Below are 23,207 nucleotides of genomic sequence, written 5' to 3' on the forward strand. Positions count from 1 at the left end.
AGAGAACAACATAAAACCCACATATTTGATATTTAATTCTTGTTTGTAGCCATTTATTATTTCCTCTCTTTTTAATCATGGTTTTATATTATTTTGGACCTTTTTTTAATCAAAATATTATTCTGCGGTGGAGGATATATTGCTTTATGGTCGTGGTGAATGGTGAAATATTTGGACTTTGAGAAATAAAAAGTGAAAAAGTTTATAATTCTTTAAGGCCATGGATAAAATTGGAAAACTTGCTAGAAAACAGAGGCAGTTGGGAACAAATTATAATTACTAAATTAGTGACAACTAAGCATCTTACTAACTAAATAGATAAAGGAATTAAGTTACGATTATTATTCTTGTTTAACGATTATTATTCTTGTTTTAATTACCGATGAGGTCTTAATTATAAGTTTCTTTTATCTTGTTTTGTAAGTCTATCATAACTTAGCTTCCATCTTTTTATGTATAATTTGAGAATCATATATCAATTAAACAATAGCATCTCATCAATTCTAATTATCTTTAGTTTCTATCTATTATGCATATCGTGAGCTCATAATTATGACTTACTCTTAGATACAACTCTCTTGCAGGTTTTGAGATCATATCATCACATTTGGGGAAACTCGAGAACCTGGACCTCAGCTATAATATATTCAACGACAACATTTTCTCACATCTGCGTGGACTTTCTCCTCTCAAGTCTTTAAATTTATCAGGCAATATGTTGCTAGGATCGACGACTGTCAATGGTAAAGTTGTGAAATCTCTGGATTTTTCAGGCAATTTGTTGTTTATATCAAAAAATCATCTCACTACAAAAGTATTAGTTATTTATCATAGGTTTAAGAACTCAATCAAGATAACACTTAATTTCACTACTTGATTGTTTGTTTGTTTTCAATTCTACTCATTATAGGTTTAAAGATGCTGGAATTCTTGCAGTCATTGCCAATATCCCTGAAGACCCTTTCTCTCAAGGATACTAATTTAAGTCAAGGTTAATCATAGTTTAGTTTCTTAAAATCATAATTAATAATATTGAATGGAATGGCCATTCTGTACCACCGCTATTTTCATCATATCTTTCTTCTTCTTCTTCTTCTTCTTTTAACAGAGACTTTCTTCAATTCTAGCACCCTTGAAGAATTGCATCTAGATAATACTTTTCTCCCAATAAACTTTCTCCAGAACATTGGAGCATTGCCTGCTCTTAAAGTTTTGTCTGTTGCTGAATGTGACCTCAATGGCACCCTACCCGCTCAAGGTAAATTAACAACTCTCCATCCGCCTATAATTACATCATCAATAAAAGATTCTTTCAACATTTTTTTGACTGTTTTGAGATAAATTATACAGGTTGGTGTGAATTGAAGAATCTAAAGCAGTTAGATCTCGCTAGAAATAATTTCGGAGGTCACTCCCAGATTGTTTGGGGAACTTGTCATCTCTACAACTATTAGATGTTTCTGGTAACCAGTTTACTGGAAATATTGCCTCTGGTCCTCTTACCAACCTCGTATCCCTTGAATTCCTCTCACTATCAAATAACCTCTTTGAAGTTCCCATTTCAATGAAGCCTTTTATGAACCACTCAAGCCTCAAGCTCTTCACCAGTGAGAACAACAGACTTGTAACAGAACTTGTTGCCTTTGATAATTTGATTCCAAAGTTCCAACTAGTCTTTTTCCGCTTGTCAAAAACAACAGAAGCACTCAATTTAGAAATTCCTGACTTCCTCTATAACCAATACGACTTAAGAGTCCTTGATCTCTCCCACAACAACATCACCGGAATGTTTCCATCGTGGTTGCTTAAGAACAATACACAAATGGAGAAACTATATCTGAGCGAGAACTCCTTTGTTGGTACTTTGCAATTGCTAGATCACCCATATCCGAATATGATCGAATTAGATATATCCAACAACAACATGAACGGTCAAATTCCAAAAGATATTTGTTTGATCTTTCCAAATATTATGATCTTAAGGATGGCTAAGAATGGATTCACAGGTTATATTCCTTCTTGTTTAGGAAATATTAGCTCTCTTTCATTTTTAGGCTGTGTTTGATTGCAGGAAAGTGAATTCCTGGAATTCACTTTCCTGCTTTTCCGATGTTTGGCAAACAATAAGAAAAAAGTCAAAGGAAAGTAAATTCAATCAATGAAAAATGAATTAGTGTTAACAAAGGAAAGTGAATTCCTTTCTTAAATAAAGGAAAACACTTTCCGACAATGGGGCAGAGGTGAAAAGCAGCCATTTTTTCATGCTTTTTATTAACTGTTCATGTTAATTGCACTGTTCAATGAATAGTGCAATTAACATGAACAGTGTATTGCGTATATTGTTCGCTAAAAAATAGTGAATAGTGCAGTTCTCTTGCACTGTTCACTTGCCTATGGGATTTTTTTTTTAAAGCGTGCTATTTTTTTAATATTAAAAAAAAATAGTTTAGAGTGAATTTTATACCTTAATATTTTATCCAATTTTATTACATGCTAAAAATATTATTAAAACTATAGTTTTTGTCGGATGTATTTCGTACGTAATGGAATTATAAATAGTTTTTATGGAATAGTAAAAAAAATTTCACAAGCTTATTTCTCTATAATATGATATGATATATATAGTTATATTTTATAAAATAAGCTATGTATGAATATAGAATATAATAAAAAAAAATTCATCATTATACATTTTAGATTTCATTTTTTTTTATTGTAAGTGATTAAATATTTTATATTAAATATTTTATATATATATATATTAGATAAATTTGAAAAAAAAATTAATTCATTAATAAATTATTTTCCAGTTCATTTTCTATAATACAACCAAACACTGGAAAGTGTTTTCCAGTTTGTTTTCTATAACACTACCAAACATCGGAAAATACTTTTCCGGAATTCACTTTCCAGGAATTTACTTTTCCCGGAATTCACTTTCCAAAAGGAATTCACTTTCCTGCAAACAAACGGAGCATTAGATTTATCCAACAATCAATTGTCTACAATAAAACTAGAACAACTAAAAGCAATGCTGGTTCTCAAACTGTCAAACAACAATTTGGGTGGGCAATTACCGACCTCGATGTTCAATTCTTCTGGCCTGAATTTTCTTTACCTAAGTGGTAACAACTTTTGGGGTCAGATATCAGATTTTCCATTATATGGGTGGAAAACATGGAATGTATTGGATTTGAGTAACAATCAATTTTCAGGCATGCTTCCAAGGTGGTTCGTCAATTCTACAAGCCTTAACACAATTGATTTGTCCAAAAACCATTTTAAGGGTCCGATCCCAAGAGAATTTTGTAAGCTTGACCAGCTTATATATTTGGACCTTTCTGAGAACAACTTGTCTGGATATATACCATCTTGTTTCAGTCCACCACGTCTAATCAATGTGCATCTATCCAAAAATAGATTGAGCAGTCCATTAACATATGGACTTTTTAACAGCTCTTACCTGGTTACGATGGATCTTAAAGACAACAGCTTCACCGGCTCTATTCCAAATTGGATTGACAATCATTCATCATTGAGTGTTCTTCTTCTAAGGGATAATCACTTTGATGGTGAGCTCCCTATTCAGTTATGCTTGTTAGAACAATTAAGCATTTTGGATGTTTCACAAAACCAGCTCTCTGGTCCACTACCCTCTTGTTTGGGCAATCTTACTTTCAAGGAAAGTTCCCAGAAAGCATTGGCGTATCAGATAGCTTATTTTCCACTAGGGTCCATAGAAAAAGGTTATTATGAAAAAATGGGTCCACCACTAGTAGATAGTATTGTCAACTTGGAAAATGATGTTGGGCTTAACTTTACAGAAGAAGTGGTAGAATTTACAACTAAAAATATGCATTATGGTTACAAGGGGAAAATTCTCAGCTACATGTCTGGTATTGATCTCTCCAATAACAACTTCGGAGGAGCAATCCCACCAGAATTTGGAAACTTAAGTGAGATATTGTCATTAAACTTATCACACAACAATCTCACTGGATCTATCCCTGCAACATTCTTAAACCTAAAGCAGATTGAGAGTTTGGATCTTTCTTACAACAACTTGAATGGTGCCATCCCTCCACAACTTACTGAAATTACCACACTGGAAGTTTTTAGTGTGGCGCACAATAACTTGTCAGGCAAGACACCCGAGAGAAAATTTTAGTTTGGGACCTTCGATGAAAGCTGTTACGAAGAAAATCCTTTCTTGTGTGGACCTCCATTGCGAAACAATTGTAGTGAGGAAACAGTGTCGTCGCAGCCGGTGCCTAATGATGAACAAGGAGATGATGGTTTCATAGACATGGACTTTTTCTACATCAGTTTCGGTGTATGTTACACAGTTGTGGTGATGATGATTGCAACAGTTCTCTACATCAATCCATATTGGCAACGCAGGTGGTTATACTTCATCGAAGAGTGTATAGATACTTGCTACTATTTTGTGGTGGCTAGTTTTCACAAGTCCTCCAACTTCACAAGGTGAATTTGTTATTGGGGAGACGGTCGTTCCTAGTTTGTGATCATTGTTTGTCTAGCTATTGGGTGCTTAATTTGTACTGTACTGTCTCTAAGCTTAGCCTTTTTATTTGATTAGTTAATTGGGCTAAATATATAAGCTGGACTTGTCATTCCCGAACCATTAGAAAGGGAACTGTTTTGGATTGGTCATTGACTCGGGTGTGATTACTCTTTGAACTCTCAAGACTTATCTAAAAATAAATTGCCAAAACCACTGCTAAGTAGAAACAAAATATTCTATGCATGTGTGACAGCACTTAAATCTGCCTCTGTTTCAAGGGCGACCCCACCTCAGTTATTCAATCAAAGCATTGAAATCGGAGCAAGAAGATCCACCTTCTTCAACTTCCTTCCTGGCCGTTTCTCCTAGCTTCTTGACTCTTTTTGTTTCTTCTAACTACCCAGATAAATTGACGCCCAGAAGCTTCGAGACCTGCTGCAATCTCCTTAAGCTGAGAGGCAGTGAAGTTTGCCATGCTTCCAAAGCAACTGAATTTGGTTTCTTTGAGTCGAGCCACTTCGAACACTCATGTTGAGCGATTGAGGCTTCTTTTCCTCGTCCTGCTTTATCTTCAATGTCTCTATTGCATAGTGAAACTGGACCTACGTTAATTCACACCCTCTTTAAATGACCCAACAAGACTATATCCTAACTATACAGATTCGTCTTCTACAGATTCATGGATCACTTTATGCAAAGCAGAGGAATGATTTTATGCACAAGATATGCAGATAAAGTCATGGAAATGACCAAAGTGTTATAAAAGAGTGTCTAGGGAACTTACAGTAGATTTCGTTGGAACTCTTGTCTCAGGACAGTAGCATAGCTTCTTGAATCTCTGTTTCTAATCGGAACAGGGGAGCAACGAGAAGATTGGAGTGGTCGCAGATTGTCTTTCTTTTGCTCATGAGGCTGCCTGTCGAAACGCTGAAGATTTGCCCGCAGCTTGTAGGAATCAAACCAAAGCCCCTTTTAAGAAAATTTAATGACCAAAAGGAAGAAAATCATAAAAATCTGCCTTGTGTTTTAAAAAAATCTAGTTAGATCAAAGGGAAAGCTTAAAGTAGATAAACATCAAACATTAATTAAGCATTTTAACAAAGCAAGTAGCAAGGTAAAAGTGCTGCTCATATCAACCAGGACTTGTTATGAAGGAATAAATATTTTGGTGCTTCAAGGGTGGTTTTTCTTGAAGTTATGTGGAGGCATCAGTGGAAAGCAAGCCATGAAGGTTAGGCTAAGAGAAAATTGTCTACATTTACCATCTCATTACATCAGGTACAATGAAAGAGGAAAAGCATTCTCCCCATGTCGAGAAAGAGCGATTGTCAAAGCTGATGTTTGATTGCGCAAACATAAATGGTTATGTTTGATGTCCCAGACGGTAAAAGATGATTCAACATGACAACCTCAAACCCATGTTTAACCATGTTTTAGGAAGATCGTAAGACAGTAATCTAGTCAAATATTTTGGATTGGATTTGTAGTAAATCCTGTGAAATTTTTGCTACAATATCCTCATCATTCTCTCTTCCCCCTTATCTTTTTTTAAAATCTCTCGTCCCGCATCATCGTGTTTAGCTGTGACATAGAAACCCCAGATAAAGATGAAATAGAACCATGTTGCAACTGGGGATTCAGTTGATTTTGTTGAGACTGCAATTGAGGAACTGGAGGTTGGGAGAACCATGTTGCAACTGGGGATTCAGTTGATTTTGTTGAGACTGCAATTGAGGAACTGGAGGCTGGGGAAGTTGTCCTAGCTGTAGATTAGGAATGGGCCTCCTGAATCTGCTTGGGTTTATAAAACTTACAATCTGTTTCTCATAGGAACCCAATTTCTCCTTGAAACTGGGTGTGATGTTGTTTTTAGAGACCTGTAAGAATGTTACCAAGCGCTCCAACATGGCCTTGAATACCTCCAGCTTTTCAAGCTGTTCTGACTTCGGTTGTTGCGGATGAGAGTCAAGCTAGAAAGCAAAGTTAAGATACACGAGAATTAAAAATTGCGTTGATCCTTTGTAGCAAAATATTAGTGAAAAAAAATGTTTCTATTCCAATTCTTCTGTGTCGATGGTTCATGGTTGTGGGGCGCTTAGGGGGAGGGGTAGGTGATTAGTGCAGATGATACAGTGACAGGCAATGCTGAAGAGGAAAACAAATTAATACAGAAGCTCAACGTGGGGAAATTGCAGATAATCATGCATGGGCAGATAATCCGCAAGAAATTGCAGAGACAATTTACCTGCTGTAACTTGGCAGCAATTCTCTGGTACATTTCATTTATTTCAGGGGAAATAAGTCTCCTTCATGACTTTGATCCAGGAAGTAAAATAACCAGCAAAACATTATTGGTCATATGCTGCTGGAAACTCAAGAGGATGTCGATATTGATGGAATGGAAAGATGCAAAGGACTGTGTAATTACACCTTCAGACAAGATACAGGGGTTGGTTAACTTCAATAACAAAACATTAGCTGTCATACAAGAGAAGGGGGAAAATGGATATATGCTGTATCAAGCCGTAAGGCAATTTTCTTGAGTTCTTGTAATCCCTTTTGACCAGAAAATGGAAGATGCCTCTTTAATGTCTCCATTCTGCACATGGAAATCATTATGTTTCATTTTTAATGACCAGGAAAGTATAGAGAAAGTAGCAGCGAGCAAGAACCCTGAATTCATAAGCCACACCAATATCAGAAATGTGTGGAATCATTAGCAAAAAGTAAAAACAAATAATGACATAAGCAAGTGTCGGTCAAGTAATATACGGCATCAAAATACATAGACATCTATTTTTACTTCCTCCAAAGGTACAGAGTATAGGAGCTTACTTGGCCATTCTTCTGTCTAAAAATTCTAGCTACGGGCTTCATGGTTAATTTTCTTGAACTGGAAGAACCTTTCATTCATGGCTATGTTCCAAGATATATAAGTGAATAAGTTGCAAACCAGGGGAGTCTCTGTGAAAACATTACAATAGCATTTACTCTGAGCAAGAGCACTTCTATGCATGTGCTGTAATTGACAAAGAAAAGAAGAGAAATCCTTTCAATTTATGAAAATGCAATGAGTTAACCTTATCTCACACTGCAATATATACTCTACAGTGTTCATTGGCCACTGCAACTGCCAGGAGTAGCTGTCTATATGATTTTGAATGTAGAGAGGTCAACAAAACATTCAACTTTATGCTGAGAAGCTAGGAAACCATACACCACTGTGGCTAATTGATTTTTGTCTGCTGCTTTTCTAGTTTAAGATCACTATCATTTCAACCCTGTAGAAGTTAAAACAAATAGAAGGCCCAAATCCAACACCATTCATTTAAGTTCAGTTTCAACTCGAGTTTTAAATTGAAACACGTATGGTCATAGCAATAGATTAACCCTGAAATTTAAAGCGGAACAAGCTTCATGCAGCCATCCAAGAGTTCATCATCCAAAGAAGAGATTACACAAGAAGTTCCAACAAAAATTACTTCCCAGCACTTTATGTTCCCTCAAGTTTGCTTCTTGTGAGAAACACATGAAAAAGATGAAAAAAAAAAAAAACAGAAAAACAAAAAAAGAGGTGTGTGATACTTGAGTTGACGCATGTCACTCCCGCTGATTTTAACTAACCTTTTGCCCTTTTCCTTCTCTTTCATATGAATAAAAAATTTACTATTTTGCAGCACTTGCACATATTAGGAAATAAATACTTGCATTTTGTCGACTATTCTTTTCCGTGAGTCAGGCTGCAATTGAATTCTCCAATCACCCGTGTCCATGACCGGTTCTCCGCCTGGGACAGTGGGCCAACCAAGAAGAAAAAAAAAATCATATTGCATGTTAGAATTGACCCTAAAAAGAAAGTCAGGAGAAGAGTAAATGGAAAATGGAATATCAGTTTATTAAGACTTGAATAGATTTAAAAAGAACTTCCGTCTAATATCATGTACTTTATTAAAGAATTCAGCCAAATATGGATGCATAACAAATATACACAACCATTCAGGACAAGGTGCAAGGATCCTGGGTATTCGGCCATTCTAAGCAAAGATTTGGGCCTGAATCTTCTGGTGCTTCAAAACCATAGAAGCATTCCCTTCTAAGCAAATACTTATTGTCAAACCCAGGGCTTCCCCTCCTGTTCTTATGTATATATTTACTTCTCTGGAAAAATAAATATTGTAGGGAGCAAATAGTGTAAATAGAAAGAGGAAAATGCCACATCCCCAAAAAAATAAAGAAATAAGAAAAAAACAAAACAAAGTCATAAAACGAGGCTTTTCAATCCCCAAAGAATATCAGCAGACTAAATACCACAGCACAAATAGAAGATGAAGAGGCCAGAAACACTAACCCATCCCAAAGAGATTGCCTAGGATGTTTTAATCTATGAAAGAGAAGAAGAAAACAACAAGCATTAACAATGAATATTTCATGTTATCATCAACTCTAAAGAGTAGACTGATAAGAATCATCTTAACAAATTTATAGGCACATTTTTCTTTGAATAGACAACACAATAACCCTGATCATACTAAATGCTCCACCCACAGTAGAATCGGCTGAATGCGCCTTTCTTCCAGTTGTGTTCACGAGCAGCGATTTCATCGGATCCGATTATATATATCTTTTTAATTTAGTTATTAAAATCGAATTTCTCTCTCTGGATAAGAATTTCAGTTAAATAAATGAAAACGCAGACGTAAATTTTAAAAATCAAAAACATGATAGAAAAGGAAGCACCTGGTGGAGATTTGAAGCCTTCTTGGTTGAGGTGGCGGCGGTTTCCTAGAGCGGAGGAGGGAAAGAGAGAGAGCTCAGGTGGGGAGAGGTGAGGAATGTCCGACCAAAGTGAACAGAGCTTAACTAAAAAGAACTGTATTCTTGTGCTGCATCACTGTTCATAACCGACAAACTAAATATATATATAATATATATATATATAAAAAAAAAACTTAAGAGTGCTCATTAAAACACGGTGCACTGTGTGTGAATCCTGTGGCTTCACAGTATGTACCGCGCTCCGTCTCTGTTTTTCGCGTTTTTCTCGTGCGGTGGGTGTTCCCGCGCTTTCTTCTCGGCTGCTGAGGCTCCCTGGCGTCTTTTCATCGACTTTGTCTGGTGCATGTTCAGATTAAGGAGGTTTGGCTGGTGCTAGGCGCGCGAGGAGATGTCATCCGACGGGTAATCACCTGCATCGGCTGGGATGGCTTCATTAAAGCTGTCCTCTTGGTCTGTGGCGGGCTTTCTCATTAACTGAGACAATTCTAAGTTGTTTTTGTTAATGATTTTTTTTTTTTCCTAACTGAGACATTATTTTTGTTTTCATAAACTCTTTTCTATTATATTTTTTTATCAAATTTTTTATAGAAAATATCATATAAATTCTGGTTCACTTTTATTCTTGGTTGTAAATATCAAAATAAAATATTAAATAAATCACGAAATAATATTGCAATTATAGTTTAATTTTAATAGGGAAAGTAAAGTGTATATAACTGTTAAATTCCATGACTATGTTAAATTCCTTGTCGCCTGTTATTTGTGTACTTGTTGCATTGATTCTACAGGGAAATAAATTTTATGTTGCATGGTATTTTTCTTTGTTGTTGTGTTGATATGAAAAAAAAAAAAAACAAGATTAGGGAAAAAAAGTTGCATTAATATAAATATAATCCGAATAATACAATTAAATGTTTAAAGGCTCAGCATGAATACTAAAACATAAGAGAGAGAAAAGATAAAGAGGAAAAAAAAACTTTGTCGCCGCCGAACCACCGTTAATATAACAACACACGTCACACCATCAACTACACATTCACATTACATGTTGGACTATCACTCATCTCCTTGATCATGTGGTGGCCTATCATGTGCTAACATGTGCTATATATATACATGTTAGCTTTTTTATTGATTTATTAATATTTCAATACTTTAAATTACTAAATAGCCTTTAAGAGCATCTAAATATTACAAAAAAAATCTATATTACAAGGATGAAAACATTATCTCAAGCCAGCTTTAGATTTTTTTTATTCTAAGGTTAACTTTGTCATTTTATAATACAAAACATGAAAAAGACTAAACAATGCCTCTTGTCCAGGTCAATATTTTTGAACTCTCAATGATATTGATTTCATTTTACTATGCAAATAAAATAGAAAAGATAAAATAGACCTTAAACAAAAGGCCAATTGTTTTTTTGCTTGCAAGGGCAACAATGTTGTTTTGGTGTGCAAAACAATAGTACACCTATTAAATTATTCTCAATGAATTTACAAATAACCTTTAGATCACTTGAAAAATACAACTTTACCTTGTTAGCAGGTCAATTGTTTTGTGTAGAGAAAGGCAAACAGTAAATATATTGTGCTAATCGACAATGTTTTACCTCACGGTCTATAATAAATCATTGATCTTTTTTAAGGTTTTTTTTTATGTATATATTCCACTTTATTTTAGTTCATGTTTAGATTTTTAGCATGCATTCTTAAACCAAATCTCTCTTCTCTTGCACACATTTAATTGTTTTTAAAATATTTATTTCTCACATCTGACAATGTTGAAACTTTTCTTTTTGGGTTAAAAAATAGAATAGCTGGGTAGTATGGGCTATTTGTCTACTTGGATACTACAATAGTGTTTCATTTTTATATGAATAGTGAAACACTTTATTTTTTTAAAAATTTTTCTTTCTTTTTTATTTGGTTTTTTTTCTTACAAATTAGTCCTTATTTTTTTATTTAATTCTTTTTTGGCCTCTTTATATGAGATAAAGTTTTCAATTTAATTAGAAATAGACTACTATACTAAAAAGTTATGCTTCTCTTTATATATATTTTTTGGTTTTTTTAAAATGGTCCTTATATTTTTTTCATTTTGTTTCCTTTCTATTTTTTTGTTTTTTTAAAATGTGGTCTTTAGACATTTTCTTTCCTTTTTTTATTTAACTTTTTTTTTGTCTAATAGTATGAGATAAAGATTTTAATTTAATTAAAAAATTATTTATTATACTAAAAAAGTTAGGGTTTTCCCTCCTACTTCACTATTCATATCCTCCCTTAAAAAAATATTTATATTCTATCTTCTAATTTTTTCTTCTTTTGATAGAATTATTTTTGTTGTTGTTTTTTTCTTTCAATTTCACTTTAATATTTTGTTAATTTTGAATTGGTCAACTTAATTTGTTTTTGTTTTCTTTATATGTAGTTATTGCAATATCAAACAAACGTCTTTAAATTTGTTTAGTGCTTAATTTTATAAATGTCTATTTTAGTTATCGCATAATTATATAAAAAATAATTTTTAGACCTAGTGGAGTTCATGATCTGAGTTGTGCATTTGACTAGTTAAATCACAAAGCTTGAGTTGATCTAGTATCTCATCATCTCAATATTAAAAAAAAAAAAACATCATCTTGATTTTCTTTCATAAAATTCAAACCATATTTTCATTGGTCATTTCAGTTGTCTTAATTTGTATACGTCAAGCCAACTAGGTCATGTATAGGCAGCTCATTTGCAAGTTAATTTTAAACCTATGTTGGGTAAGAAGTCAAGTCGAGAGGTTTCAAGGTTGTTAACGGGATCAAGTTTATTAATAATGTCAAATTGTTCCTTTGTTTTTAAACTCTACCCTTCCAATTTTTTTCTTTCTTTCAATTGAATCCTTTTTCGCTTTTTTTTATTTATTTTTTGTTTCATCCCTTAACATTTGGTTGATCTTGAATTAGTCTTGTTTCTGTTTGCTTTCTATGATATTATTGCAGTCTCAAACAAATATCCTAACATTTAGTTGGTACTCAATTTTACAAGCATCTATTTTTGTTATCATATCATAAAGTAAAAAATAATTAAAAAAAAAAAATTAAAGTTGTTCAACCTGGTGGAGTCTATTATTTGGGCCGTGGGTTTGGAGAGTTAAGTCATGAAACCAAAATCAATTTAATATGTTATCATATTAATGTTAAAAAAAGATGTCATCTTGAAATTTTAGTTTGAACCTATCATGTTGACTAGATCATGTTAGACTAACTTTCATGTTGGTTAATTTTAAACTTGATATAGATAAAGAGTTAAATTAGAAGAATTTAAAATTAATCCACTAAATCGAGGTAGTTTCTTAAGCCTAGATGATTTTTTTTTTTTTTTTATGTTGAGCAAACCATAAACTAGTTCCTTCCAAAATATTTACAAGTAAACACGCATATGATGATAAAAATTTGAGTAAAATTTTATTTAACTAGTGTCTGTTTTTTGTGAAACAAACAAATTAATGCCTCAAGTTTTTTAAATAATTAATTGATTCTTTAATCACATTTTACCGTCAAGTTAGTGGAACAAACTAAGGAAATATTGCTGACGGCTCAACATTTGACTAACAAAAAACTAATGAAGGGACCAGTTTATAGCATAATGTAAAAGTGCAGGGATTAGTTTTAAGATCTAGTTATCATCAACAAAACAACCAAAGCGAAACACTATTTCACTGTTCAATGTCTCACTGCAGAAATGGCACTTTGTAATACTCTAGGGAAGTTTAATGTTATTTATGTGGAAAGAGCACTTTGTGGTTCACTATTCAGTGTCTCACTTTGAATTTTCCATGTTGAATTTTGCAAGTATGCATCCAATATAATTTTAGTTTGTTGCAAAAATAGATACATGCATGACTTTTATTTAATAAAATTGATTACATTTATAAACTGGTTTTATTTAAAGATTTTTCGATTTTAGAAATTAATAAATATAAATAATCAAAATTGATAATTAAAAAGAAAGATTATGATTCATAAAAGTTATCTTCATAAAATTATAGTATATTTGTTTTTTAGTTGTTATTAATATTAAAAAGCCCCCTTAAACATAATGATTCATAAAATTTATCTCCATGCCTATATTTTTAATTTCTATCCACTTCACATATAATTAAAATTAAAAATTAATAAAAATACTTCAAAATTTAGAAAATTATTGAATTAGTCCTCATTGTTTTGTTTTTTATAGGTAGCCCTTGGTTCTTATCGTACATTAGCTTGACTACTTTAGATGAAAATATTTATACTTTTTGATAGATTTTATTAATATATATAAAGGACTTCTTAATTTAAAGATAACATAAACGTTTTATCCATGCCTATATCTTTAATATTATTCCCACATTTAATAAAAATAAACTCTTTAAAATAAAATAATTCATAAATACCGTAACTTTTGAATAAAATTTTTATTTAAAGATACGCTTTATGTGTTTGAGTTATTTATAGATTTTATCTAAATAAAAAATATTTTTTTAAAAAAGTAATTCAAAATTTTTATAATATAATAATTATTTTTCTAATGGAAAACATTTTAATTTTATAATATTAAAATAAAGATATTAAAAAAATCCAATTTTTTTTTAATTGTAGTTTTTTTCAAGAATTTTTAATTTTATATATTGATAATTATATGTAATTAAAAGAAAATCCAATGATTTCTTATTTCTATCTTGTTATCAAACTAACTTTATTTTTTTAAAATGACAAGATATATTTTTTCTAATTGAAAAAAAGTATTTATTTATGTTCGTGGCAAGAAAAAATGTCACTCTCTTTTTCTTTTTTAGTTTTGAAAAAATAAATTATGATAATATAATATAAATAATTTTGTTTTAATTTTTAACAATGCTTATAAGAAAATTAAACAAAATTTTTGAAGATTATTTCTCGAAGTCCAAATAATAAATTCACAAACACATATGCATAATTTCATATTTGCTAATTATTAATTATAGAAGCAATTCATAATAAAAAAAATATTAAATAAAATTTTAATTATGCACGTTGCCGAAAAAACTAGTACAATAAAATACTACACACACACCCACTAGATATTTGACATGCGCTTTGCCATGGATGGAATAATTTTATTTCTAAGTAAAAAAATAAATACAGGTTTTTTTAACATTTTTTTTACCATAAAAAAAATTCATAATAAAAAAAACCATAGAATAAACTTGAAAAATAAAGAAATAGATGTAAATAAAAAAATTTCATCTAGAAACATAGATATTATACTAAGTAAGAAATTTGATGTCGAAACATGGATCATGTACTAAGTTGTGTCTAATAACTTTGTTTTTAAGAATAAACTATTTATTTAATCAAACGATAATAAAAAACAAATACACATGAAAATTATTAAATAAAATTAAAGAAGAAAAAAAATATTATGCAATGTTGCATATATTCAAAACAATGTTTATGACTTTTTGTGAAAGTCAAGTAAAAAATAAATGATATTTAATCAAAGACTAAATAAAAAATAATTCAAATATATATATATATATATAGTAGTAAATATCTAATCTCAAAACACAAATCATATATTTAATAAAATTGTATCTTAGAACGAATGTTTTATTTAATAAAATGATAAAAAAAAAATGGTTTGGAAAACAATTGAATAAAAATGAAAAAAAAATAGGTCTAAAAAAATTTTCTCCTAACATAAAAAATGATATATAAAATAAGTAAAAATTATATCATATTTTATCAAAATATACAATAAAAATTTGTTAAAAAAATATTAAAATTGTAAAAAACAAAATAGTTGTTAATACTAACTAAAAAGTAACAAGAAAAGCTTAATAATAAATACACATAAAAATATTTGATCTTGACATTGTTTAAAATTTTCTTTTATTTAATTACCTATCCTCTTTGAATATTGATGTAGAACCGTATGATGAAGGAATTCTACACCAAATCGAATCCTAGGCCAACAAGGATAAACACATCACGATTCAAGCTTCAGAGTTAGAAGCACACTCTACCACTGCTGCTCTTGTCCTTATTGCACACGAATTCCAGTATTTAAGAGCCCCTCTGCTTCTGATATTATTGTTTCCAAGTTAGAACTCTAGTTTACGTTTTTAAGTAGGAATATTGTATGTTTTTATTAATTATCTCCGCAAGTATGTTCTGATTGGAATTAGGATTGGCAGCTATAAATACAAGCTACCAATCCTCGTTACAGACACTTCAAATTTTCATTGAAATAAGAATTTCATTCCGAACTTCAAACTTTTACTCGTGGATTCGAGAAAACTAATTTTCTGCTCGTGGATTCGAGCAATTACCTACAAAGAGACGGTGTTCCTTTTACTTAATAAGCTTCCGCTACGTCAGTTGGTATCAGAGCAGGTTTCAAACTTGTTTAGATGGCAGACACACGGAGTGAAAACGAAAACCTTGATGACGACAAACATGAAAAGGGCATGATCACACAAACTGAATTCAGAAACTTCCAACGCGAGACCCAGCAAGCGTTACAAGCCATACAAGCAACCTTTGCTAGGCTAACAACAGGAAATAACCTACAACATGAAGGCGAAAATTGCAGAGAAAGGATTGCTCCTGCTCGTGAACGCCATCCACTTCCACGTAGGCAATTAGCTTACGAGGAGGAACTGAGTGATGATGAGGAATATGTCGAACACATGTTTCGACACAATCGCCAGGGACAACGCAATATGGGAGGAAGAGAACCACAAACCTTCCGTATGAAAATGGATTTACCCAGTTTCAATGGTCAGTTGCAAATAGAGGGGTTTCTTGATTGGCTGGCCGTAGTTGAAAGGTTTTTCGACTACATGGAAATCCCTGAAGATAAGAAGGTAAAATTGGTTGCTTACAGATTGATGGGAGGAGCCTCTGCTTGGTGGGAGCAACTGCAACTCACACGGGCGCGACAAAGAAAAGGGATGGTACAAACATGGGCAAAGATGAGACGGCTTCTACAAGCAAGATATTTACCACCAGATTATGAACAGATCCTGTTTCAACAATATCAGGATTGCAGACAAGGAAGTAGAACAGTGCAAACATATGTTGAAGAATTCCATAGATTATCATCACGTAATAATCTATCAGAAACTGATGCACAACAAGTCAACAGGTTTGTGAGTGGTCTACGTTTGGCTATACAGGATCGGGTCTCCATGCAAACTATATATTCTGTAACTAAAGCCATCAACCTAGCTACAAAGGCAGAAGCACAACTGGAAAGGGCAAAGTTGATAGTTGGAACGAGAAGCTCTTTTGATCTTAATCAGGTTGCAGTAGACAAAGGAAAGCTCCCAGCTTTTCAACCACCACTCATTAATACTTCCAAAGGACCACACAGTAATGGGGCACCCTCAAAGACTGGAGGAGTGATAGAAGCACCTAGAAATCCTTATGCTCGCCCATCGATAGATAAATGCTATCGATGTTGGCAGCCAGGACATCGCTCCAACCAATGTCCCAAGCGGAGCACAGTGCACTTAATAGAACCAGAGTTGACAGCAGAAGGAGGAGGAGACGAATTAGCATACACCTATGAAGAGGACGAAGTCACAGGGGGAGATGAGGGAGAATTATTGTCATGTTCCCTAGTAGTTCGAAAACTGCTACTTGCGCCAAAACAGATGGAACAATCACAGCGACACAACATATTTCGAACCAGGTGCACCGTGAACAAAAAAGTATGTGATGTCATTATAGATAGCGGCAACAGCGAAAATATAATCTCAAGGAGTATGGTAACAAAGCTGGGGTTAAAGACGAAGAAACATCCATCACCATATAAGATCGGCTGGATCAGATAGGGTGCAGAAGCAAGGGTCACAAAAATTTGCCATATTCAATTCTCCATTGGGCAAAATTACCTAGACAACATTACTTGTGACGTAGTTGAGATGGACGCCTGTCACATAATTCTAGGCAGACCGTGGCAGTTTGATGTAGATGCTATATACAAGGGGCGCGATAACGTGTATATCTTCATGAGTAAAGGGCAGAAAGTTGTGTTGGGTCCAATAAAGGAAGAATTTTCTGTAGTCAAACCGAAAGCTAAAGGGAAGTCAATCCTCCTAGTCGATGGGGAAAACTTTATAGACGAAGCCAAGAAAACAGGAGAGCTGTTTGCAGTAGTAATTGGGGGAGGAATCGGTACCGAAATTCACAACATTCTACAGGAGCTAAAACCTTTACTAGTAGAGTTTCAGGAAATCATACCATCAGAGCTACCAGATGGGATACCCCCCATGCGAGATATTCAACACCAAATTGATTTAACTCCAGGGGCTAGTCTGCCAAATCAACCCCATTATCGGATGAGTCCGAAAGAGAGTCAGATCCTACAAGAGCAGGTAGAAGAACTTATCAGAAAGGGACTAGTTCAGGAAAGCATGAGTCCTTGCGCGGTACCAGCCTTACTAGTACCAAATAAAGATGGTAGTTGGCGCATGTGCATAGACAGCCGAGCCTTTAACAAAATCACAATTAAGTATCGGTTTCCAATCCCTCGCCTAGAGGATATGCTAGACATGCTGTCAGGATAAAAAAAAAATTCAAAAATTGATTTACAGAGTGGGTATCATCAGATTCGAATTAGACCAAATCGAATCCTAGGCCAACAAGGATAAACACATCAAGATTCAAGCTTCAGAGTTAGAAGCACACTCTACCACTGCTGCTCTTGTCCTTATTGCACATGGATTCCAGTATTTAAAAGCCCCTCTGCTACTGATATTATTGTTTCCAAGTTAGAACTCTAGTTTACGTTTTTAAGTAGGAATATTGTATGTTTTTATTAATTATCTCCGCAAGTATGTTCTGATTGGAATTAGGATTGACAGCTATAAATACAAGCTACCAATCCTCGTTACAGACACTTCAAATTTTCATTGAAATAAGAATTTCATTCAGAACTTCAATCTTTTACTCGTGGATTCGAGAAAACTATTTTTCTGCTCGTGGATTCGAGCAATTACCTACAAAGGGACGGTGTTGCTTTTACTTAATAAGCTTCCGCTACGTCAAATATTGTTATAAAAGCAAAGAGCGAATTGTATTTAGTGCTGATATTTTACAGTGTAATAAGATCGATTCTTGTACTGCTGAATCTTTATCTGGTTTTGTTTCTTTCAAAAAAATTCTGAGCATGGAATGATAGCACCCTCAGGCAACAACTGCTATAATGTGAATTGTTGGTCCAACTCTTTAGAACTGGGATTCAATAAGCAGGGAAAGGTTGCAGATATCAATCATTACTGTAGTCAATTTTTCCTCAGTAATATCTAGAACACGAGAGATCATTGAACAACAAACAGGAAACCTAACATCAAAAACATAAACCTAATTATAATTTATAAAAAAAAAAATTGAATTTTATATCTGCACAATGTACAGAGAATATCTGCATCCCTATCTTACTTTGCAGAGGATTAATTTCTAAGATATTTGTAGGATAAAATTTCTCCAAGAAACTTGAAAAAAAAAGGGGCAGTTTTAGAGCCAATTGAATTGCAAATTACACCCCTACAGAGATAAAAGTTGACATATGATTCACTTGTTTAACAAAGTAATATCTAGAGCTTATAAGAGCAAGGAATTTCTCAAGAATATATGAAATATAAACATGCCAAGCCTACAGCTCCACTGGGACTTACAGAATTTGTTGCCATCACATGACATCTCATGAATGCTAAAGAATCAACAGATTTTTGCATAGGAAAGCTGGAAACTACCCATGGCTTTTTCACCGGAAACAGTAGCTAAAATTTGTAGAGGAGAAAGAAGAGCCTCCCCATTGTTTCTCCCTTCTTCTTTAGTCCTAACACTCTTAATAACAGGTTCACCAGCAGGATTGGTTAGTCTACCATCTAATAGGCAGCATATTAACCAAAATTATGGAACCTTTTTTTCCATATCATTACTGGGAACAACATAAGCTACTCAGGATTTTGTTTTCAGTTGAAAATTGTTGCCAGCAAGTGATGCGTGCATACAGTTTCTCGACATGTTGAAGGCTTTCCAAGTTCTGTATCTCTCCAGCAAGTGATGTGTTGTGCAAATCCCTAAAGCAAATTGCAATGGAATGAGAAATGAAGTAAAAAAAAGAAAAAGTGAAATCAAATGAAAACAACAGGAAAAGTCAGAGTTAAGTTTACAATGTTTTAAGATCCAATAAGTCACCCAAAGGAGGACTAATTAACCTCAAATTAATGTCTGAAAGCTCTCTAAGAAAATCAATAGGTTCCCATATTATCGGTGAGTTATCCTCCCACCCGAGATCCAAGCTAGTAGACTGCTGAATGACCTGAAGTGCTGACACCGCTGCAAAATTCAACAACCAATAGAGAAAGAAGAATCAATGTGTTTAGAAGTGTGGTTGAGATTACTTTTCAAAGTGTTTTTTACTTGAATAAGCATTAAAATAATTTTTTTTTTATTTTTAAAAAATTATTTTTGACATCAACGTATCAAAATGATCGGAAAACACCGAAAAAAATATTAATTTGAAGTAAAGAAAAAAATAAAAAATTTTACTTTTTTTCAAAAACACTTTTGAAACTCAAAAATAACGGGCCAAAACAACAAATCCGAGGTGAAAATTCACGTGGACCCAAATTTTAATATTTTTCTTGCTTTCTAAATCAAAATAGAAAAAGCATTAAAGTAATGAACAAACGCAACACCAGAAGTTGGAACACAAAATGCTTCAACCTCGTAAGGACTCTGATCTACAACAATTTCTCTCATCCTTTGGATTTCCAATAAACTTTTCCAGCTTTTTTAGGAGAAAGAAAACAAAATAATGCAAGGAAATCAACTCACAGGCCACAAAAGAGACTGAGAAGCCCCTACAAAAATGAATCTAGGCATAGGCAATGAAAGACCAATAAATCATGCACAGTGGAAGAAAAGAGAAGGTAACAACAGAAGCACCATGATCAAAAGCCAAGCAGCAAAGACCAAAATAACACAGAAGTAAAAAAAAATAGCATGATCAAAAGGTAAGCAAATAACAATGTGAAGAACATATAAAGAAGTGCAATCAAACTTACAGGGGACAAAAAATAAACTTAGAGGACAATAATGGAAGCTAAAACCAGGGGTAGAAGGAAGCAACGATTAGACCAAGAAAAAATTTAAGACAATTCTAAGGAGAGAACCAAAAGATATGACCTGTTAAATAGTCCTCCAAATGCTGATGAGAAAGAAGGTGAGAAAACAGGGACAGAAGCTGCAAAAACCAACACAAAAGGCCAACAAAGCCCAACATGAGTTGACAATAGAAGTAAAAAATCCATAACTGCCAAAAAAAACTGAAACCAAATGAAAAATCAACAGGAAGAGACACTCATCTTGTTCCATTCAGTCAGGCAACTAACCTAATGAAGAAATACCAAGGGAGAACCAAACATAACAACAGTCCTAAACTAAATTGGAGTTAACTTCAACTCAGCAGAATAACCTCTCCCAATGTTGGGAAGAAACCCAAGGTGAGGCCAAGTGGGTTTATGCATTAAATACATAATGATGTTGTTGTCCCAATTATAGAAAGAAGTAGCCACCACATTAGCTCAATTTAGAGAAGAAGCTGAGTCAGGCCCAGGGATCACCTCTCCCCCAAAGCTTAGCAATCCACAGAAAGGTGGAAATTACAACCACCTCCCATGAGCGCCAGAGTCGACAATGATCCAGGGAGAAAGCAGCTTGACCAATCCACACAAAGCTCAGCCATCCTTCCAGACCCAAAAGCCACAGAGCAGCCAATAACCCGCGCTAATTAGACAGAAACAAACCAACAACGACGCCTAAAAAAACCAAAGAAGCCACGTAAGCCACGCCCAGATGTGGACCATCGACACCTAAAATGAGAAATGAATGAAGAACTGTTCTAATCCACATGAAGTACAATATGGATGAACAATGATAATGTCACACCTCTCTTTTTTTGTAATGAACATTCAACTAAAACTCAAAACCACTGGCAGAATGACATAATGAATACGACGAAAACCAAAAGGCAATGAAAAGAGAAAGAACCTGGGAAAGAAGAACATCCACTAAGGAATGAAAAGCTCCAGCAAACCAACCGAAAAAAGATTCTGCAAAGATAGTGATAACACAACACAAACCTGCATTAAAAGAAAAGAAACTAAAAAATCAGGAAGATAAACCCAATGAAATCAACAGAAAAAAAATAAAAAAACAAAAGCAAGTTAATCAAAATAAAGGAAGAGGAGCTCTAGAAAAATGAGCACCAATGGTAGAAAACCATATGAACAGAACAGAAAGCTTAAAAAACCTAAGAGAGAGGCATGAAAGAAAACCAAGACAAAATGCAAATGAATCTATCTACTCCAACCCAAAAAAATATGTGAAAGCATGGGAAACCCAAGAATAAGAGAAGAAGCAATGGAGGAAAACGAAGAAGACTACAATGATGGCGTAGCAACAAATGGCCAAAGAGTGATGCCCAGACTTGAAAGCAAAAGAAAACCAAAAAAAAAGACCTAATTGGAAATTCAAGACCCAACCTCAAGAAAAGTCCTTTTGACAAAGACTCTTGTCGCACCCGACATCGCGGTGGCCCACAAAAATTACAATGATTTGGAAAATTATGGATTTCTAGCATTCTATTTTTTAATGGGGAATGGTCTTGTTTAAGGAGTCGCCACCTAGTATTATGGTCACTAGAAACCCTAACTGGTCAACATAGATTCTATGGTTCGGGACTAGTTACGTAAAATGGAAGATATTATCAACTCATAAACGTCCTGCCTGAGGCAGTCTGCATTGCTAGTTTCATCTCAAATTGCTAAATGTTTATTAGTTTATGCTACGATAATTTGCTTATAATATTCCTAACTCTGGCGCTAGTGAATATTCAACTATGCATATTTCCAACTTTAGCGTTGGTAAATATTATGTAGCTATAAAATAAATTAGATCAATATTTTTTTATTCCCGACTCTAGAACCAATGAATAAATAAATAATAATAAATTTATTTTTACGCATGCACATATTTTTATTTTTCTAGCTAAATAAAATAAAATACAACGAATAAAAATAATATAAATTTAAACCTGTATTTTTATTCTTGACTCTGGCGTCAGTGAATAAACCAATAAATCTACATTATTTTTATTCATCTAAAATAAAATAAAATACAACGAATAAAAATAATATAAATTTAAACCGGTATTTTTATTCATGACTCTGGCGTCAGTGAATAAACCAATAAATTTATTTTATTTTATGTTATTATATTTTTTTGGCATGCACATTTTTTATTTTTTCTCTAGCTAAGTAAAATAAAATACAATGAATAAAATAAATTTAAATCGATATTTTTATTCATGACTCTAGCGTCAGTGAATAAACCAATAAATTTATTTTTTTATGCTATTTTTTTTTGCATGCACATTCTATATTTTTTAGCTAAATAAAATAAAATACAACGAATAAAAACAATATAAATTTAAACCGGTGTTTTTTATTCCTGACTCTGGTGTCAGTGAATAAACCAGTAAATTTACATTATTTTTATTCATGCATATACATTTTTTATTTTTATTTTATTTTATTTTTTCTATTTGTTTTGGGTTGGGTTGGGCTGGATCCAGCCCAGCATACATATCTTTGACTGGGCTCAGCTCAACCCCACAGGGGCTGGGCTAGGCCCAGCCACCCCGGCCCGGTTACTGGCCCAAGCCAGTGACCCGGCTGGGCAAAAAAACTAAAGGCACGCGTGACTTGTTCACGTGTGCATGAACACTGGTGAAGGTAATTAAATTACCTTCACTAGGGGTGTGCAAAAAAACTAGAAAACCGAATAAACTGAGAAAACCGAAAAAAAATTAACCGA

The 23,207-nt window shown here is 33.4% G+C and overlaps 1 long non-coding RNA gene and 1 other non-coding gene across 3 annotated transcripts; one reads left to right on the plus strand and one right to left on the minus strand.

The window, feature by feature from the left end:
• The first annotated feature begins 908 nt into the window (after positions 1–908).
• Positions 909–2,015, plus strand: LOC140954874 (uncharacterized). Its single transcript, XR_012168498.1, has 2 exons — positions 909–991; positions 1,109–2,015. It is a non-coding gene; the product is annotated as an uncharacterized lncRNA (long non-coding RNA).
• A 17,210-nt stretch (positions 2,016–19,225) lies between these two features.
• On the minus strand, positions 19,226–20,609 carry LOC118060444 (uncharacterized). Of its 2 annotated transcripts, none has more exons than XR_012168275.1 (3): positions 20,517–20,609; positions 19,544–19,664; positions 19,226–19,405 (listed from the first exon to the last, which is right to left on the minus strand). It is a non-coding gene; the product is annotated as an uncharacterized protein (transcript). The 2 variants fall into 2 exon arrangements; XR_012168276.1 differs by having other exon boundaries at positions 19,499–19,664.
• Between the last annotated feature and the right edge of the window lie 2,598 nt (positions 20,610–23,207).

The sequence above is a fragment of the Populus alba genome, chromosome 17 (genome assembly GCF_005239225.2).
Source record: "Populus alba chromosome 17, ASM523922v2, whole genome shotgun sequence".
Classification (NCBI taxonomy): domain Eukaryota; kingdom Viridiplantae; phylum Streptophyta; class Magnoliopsida; order Malpighiales; family Salicaceae; genus Populus; species Populus alba.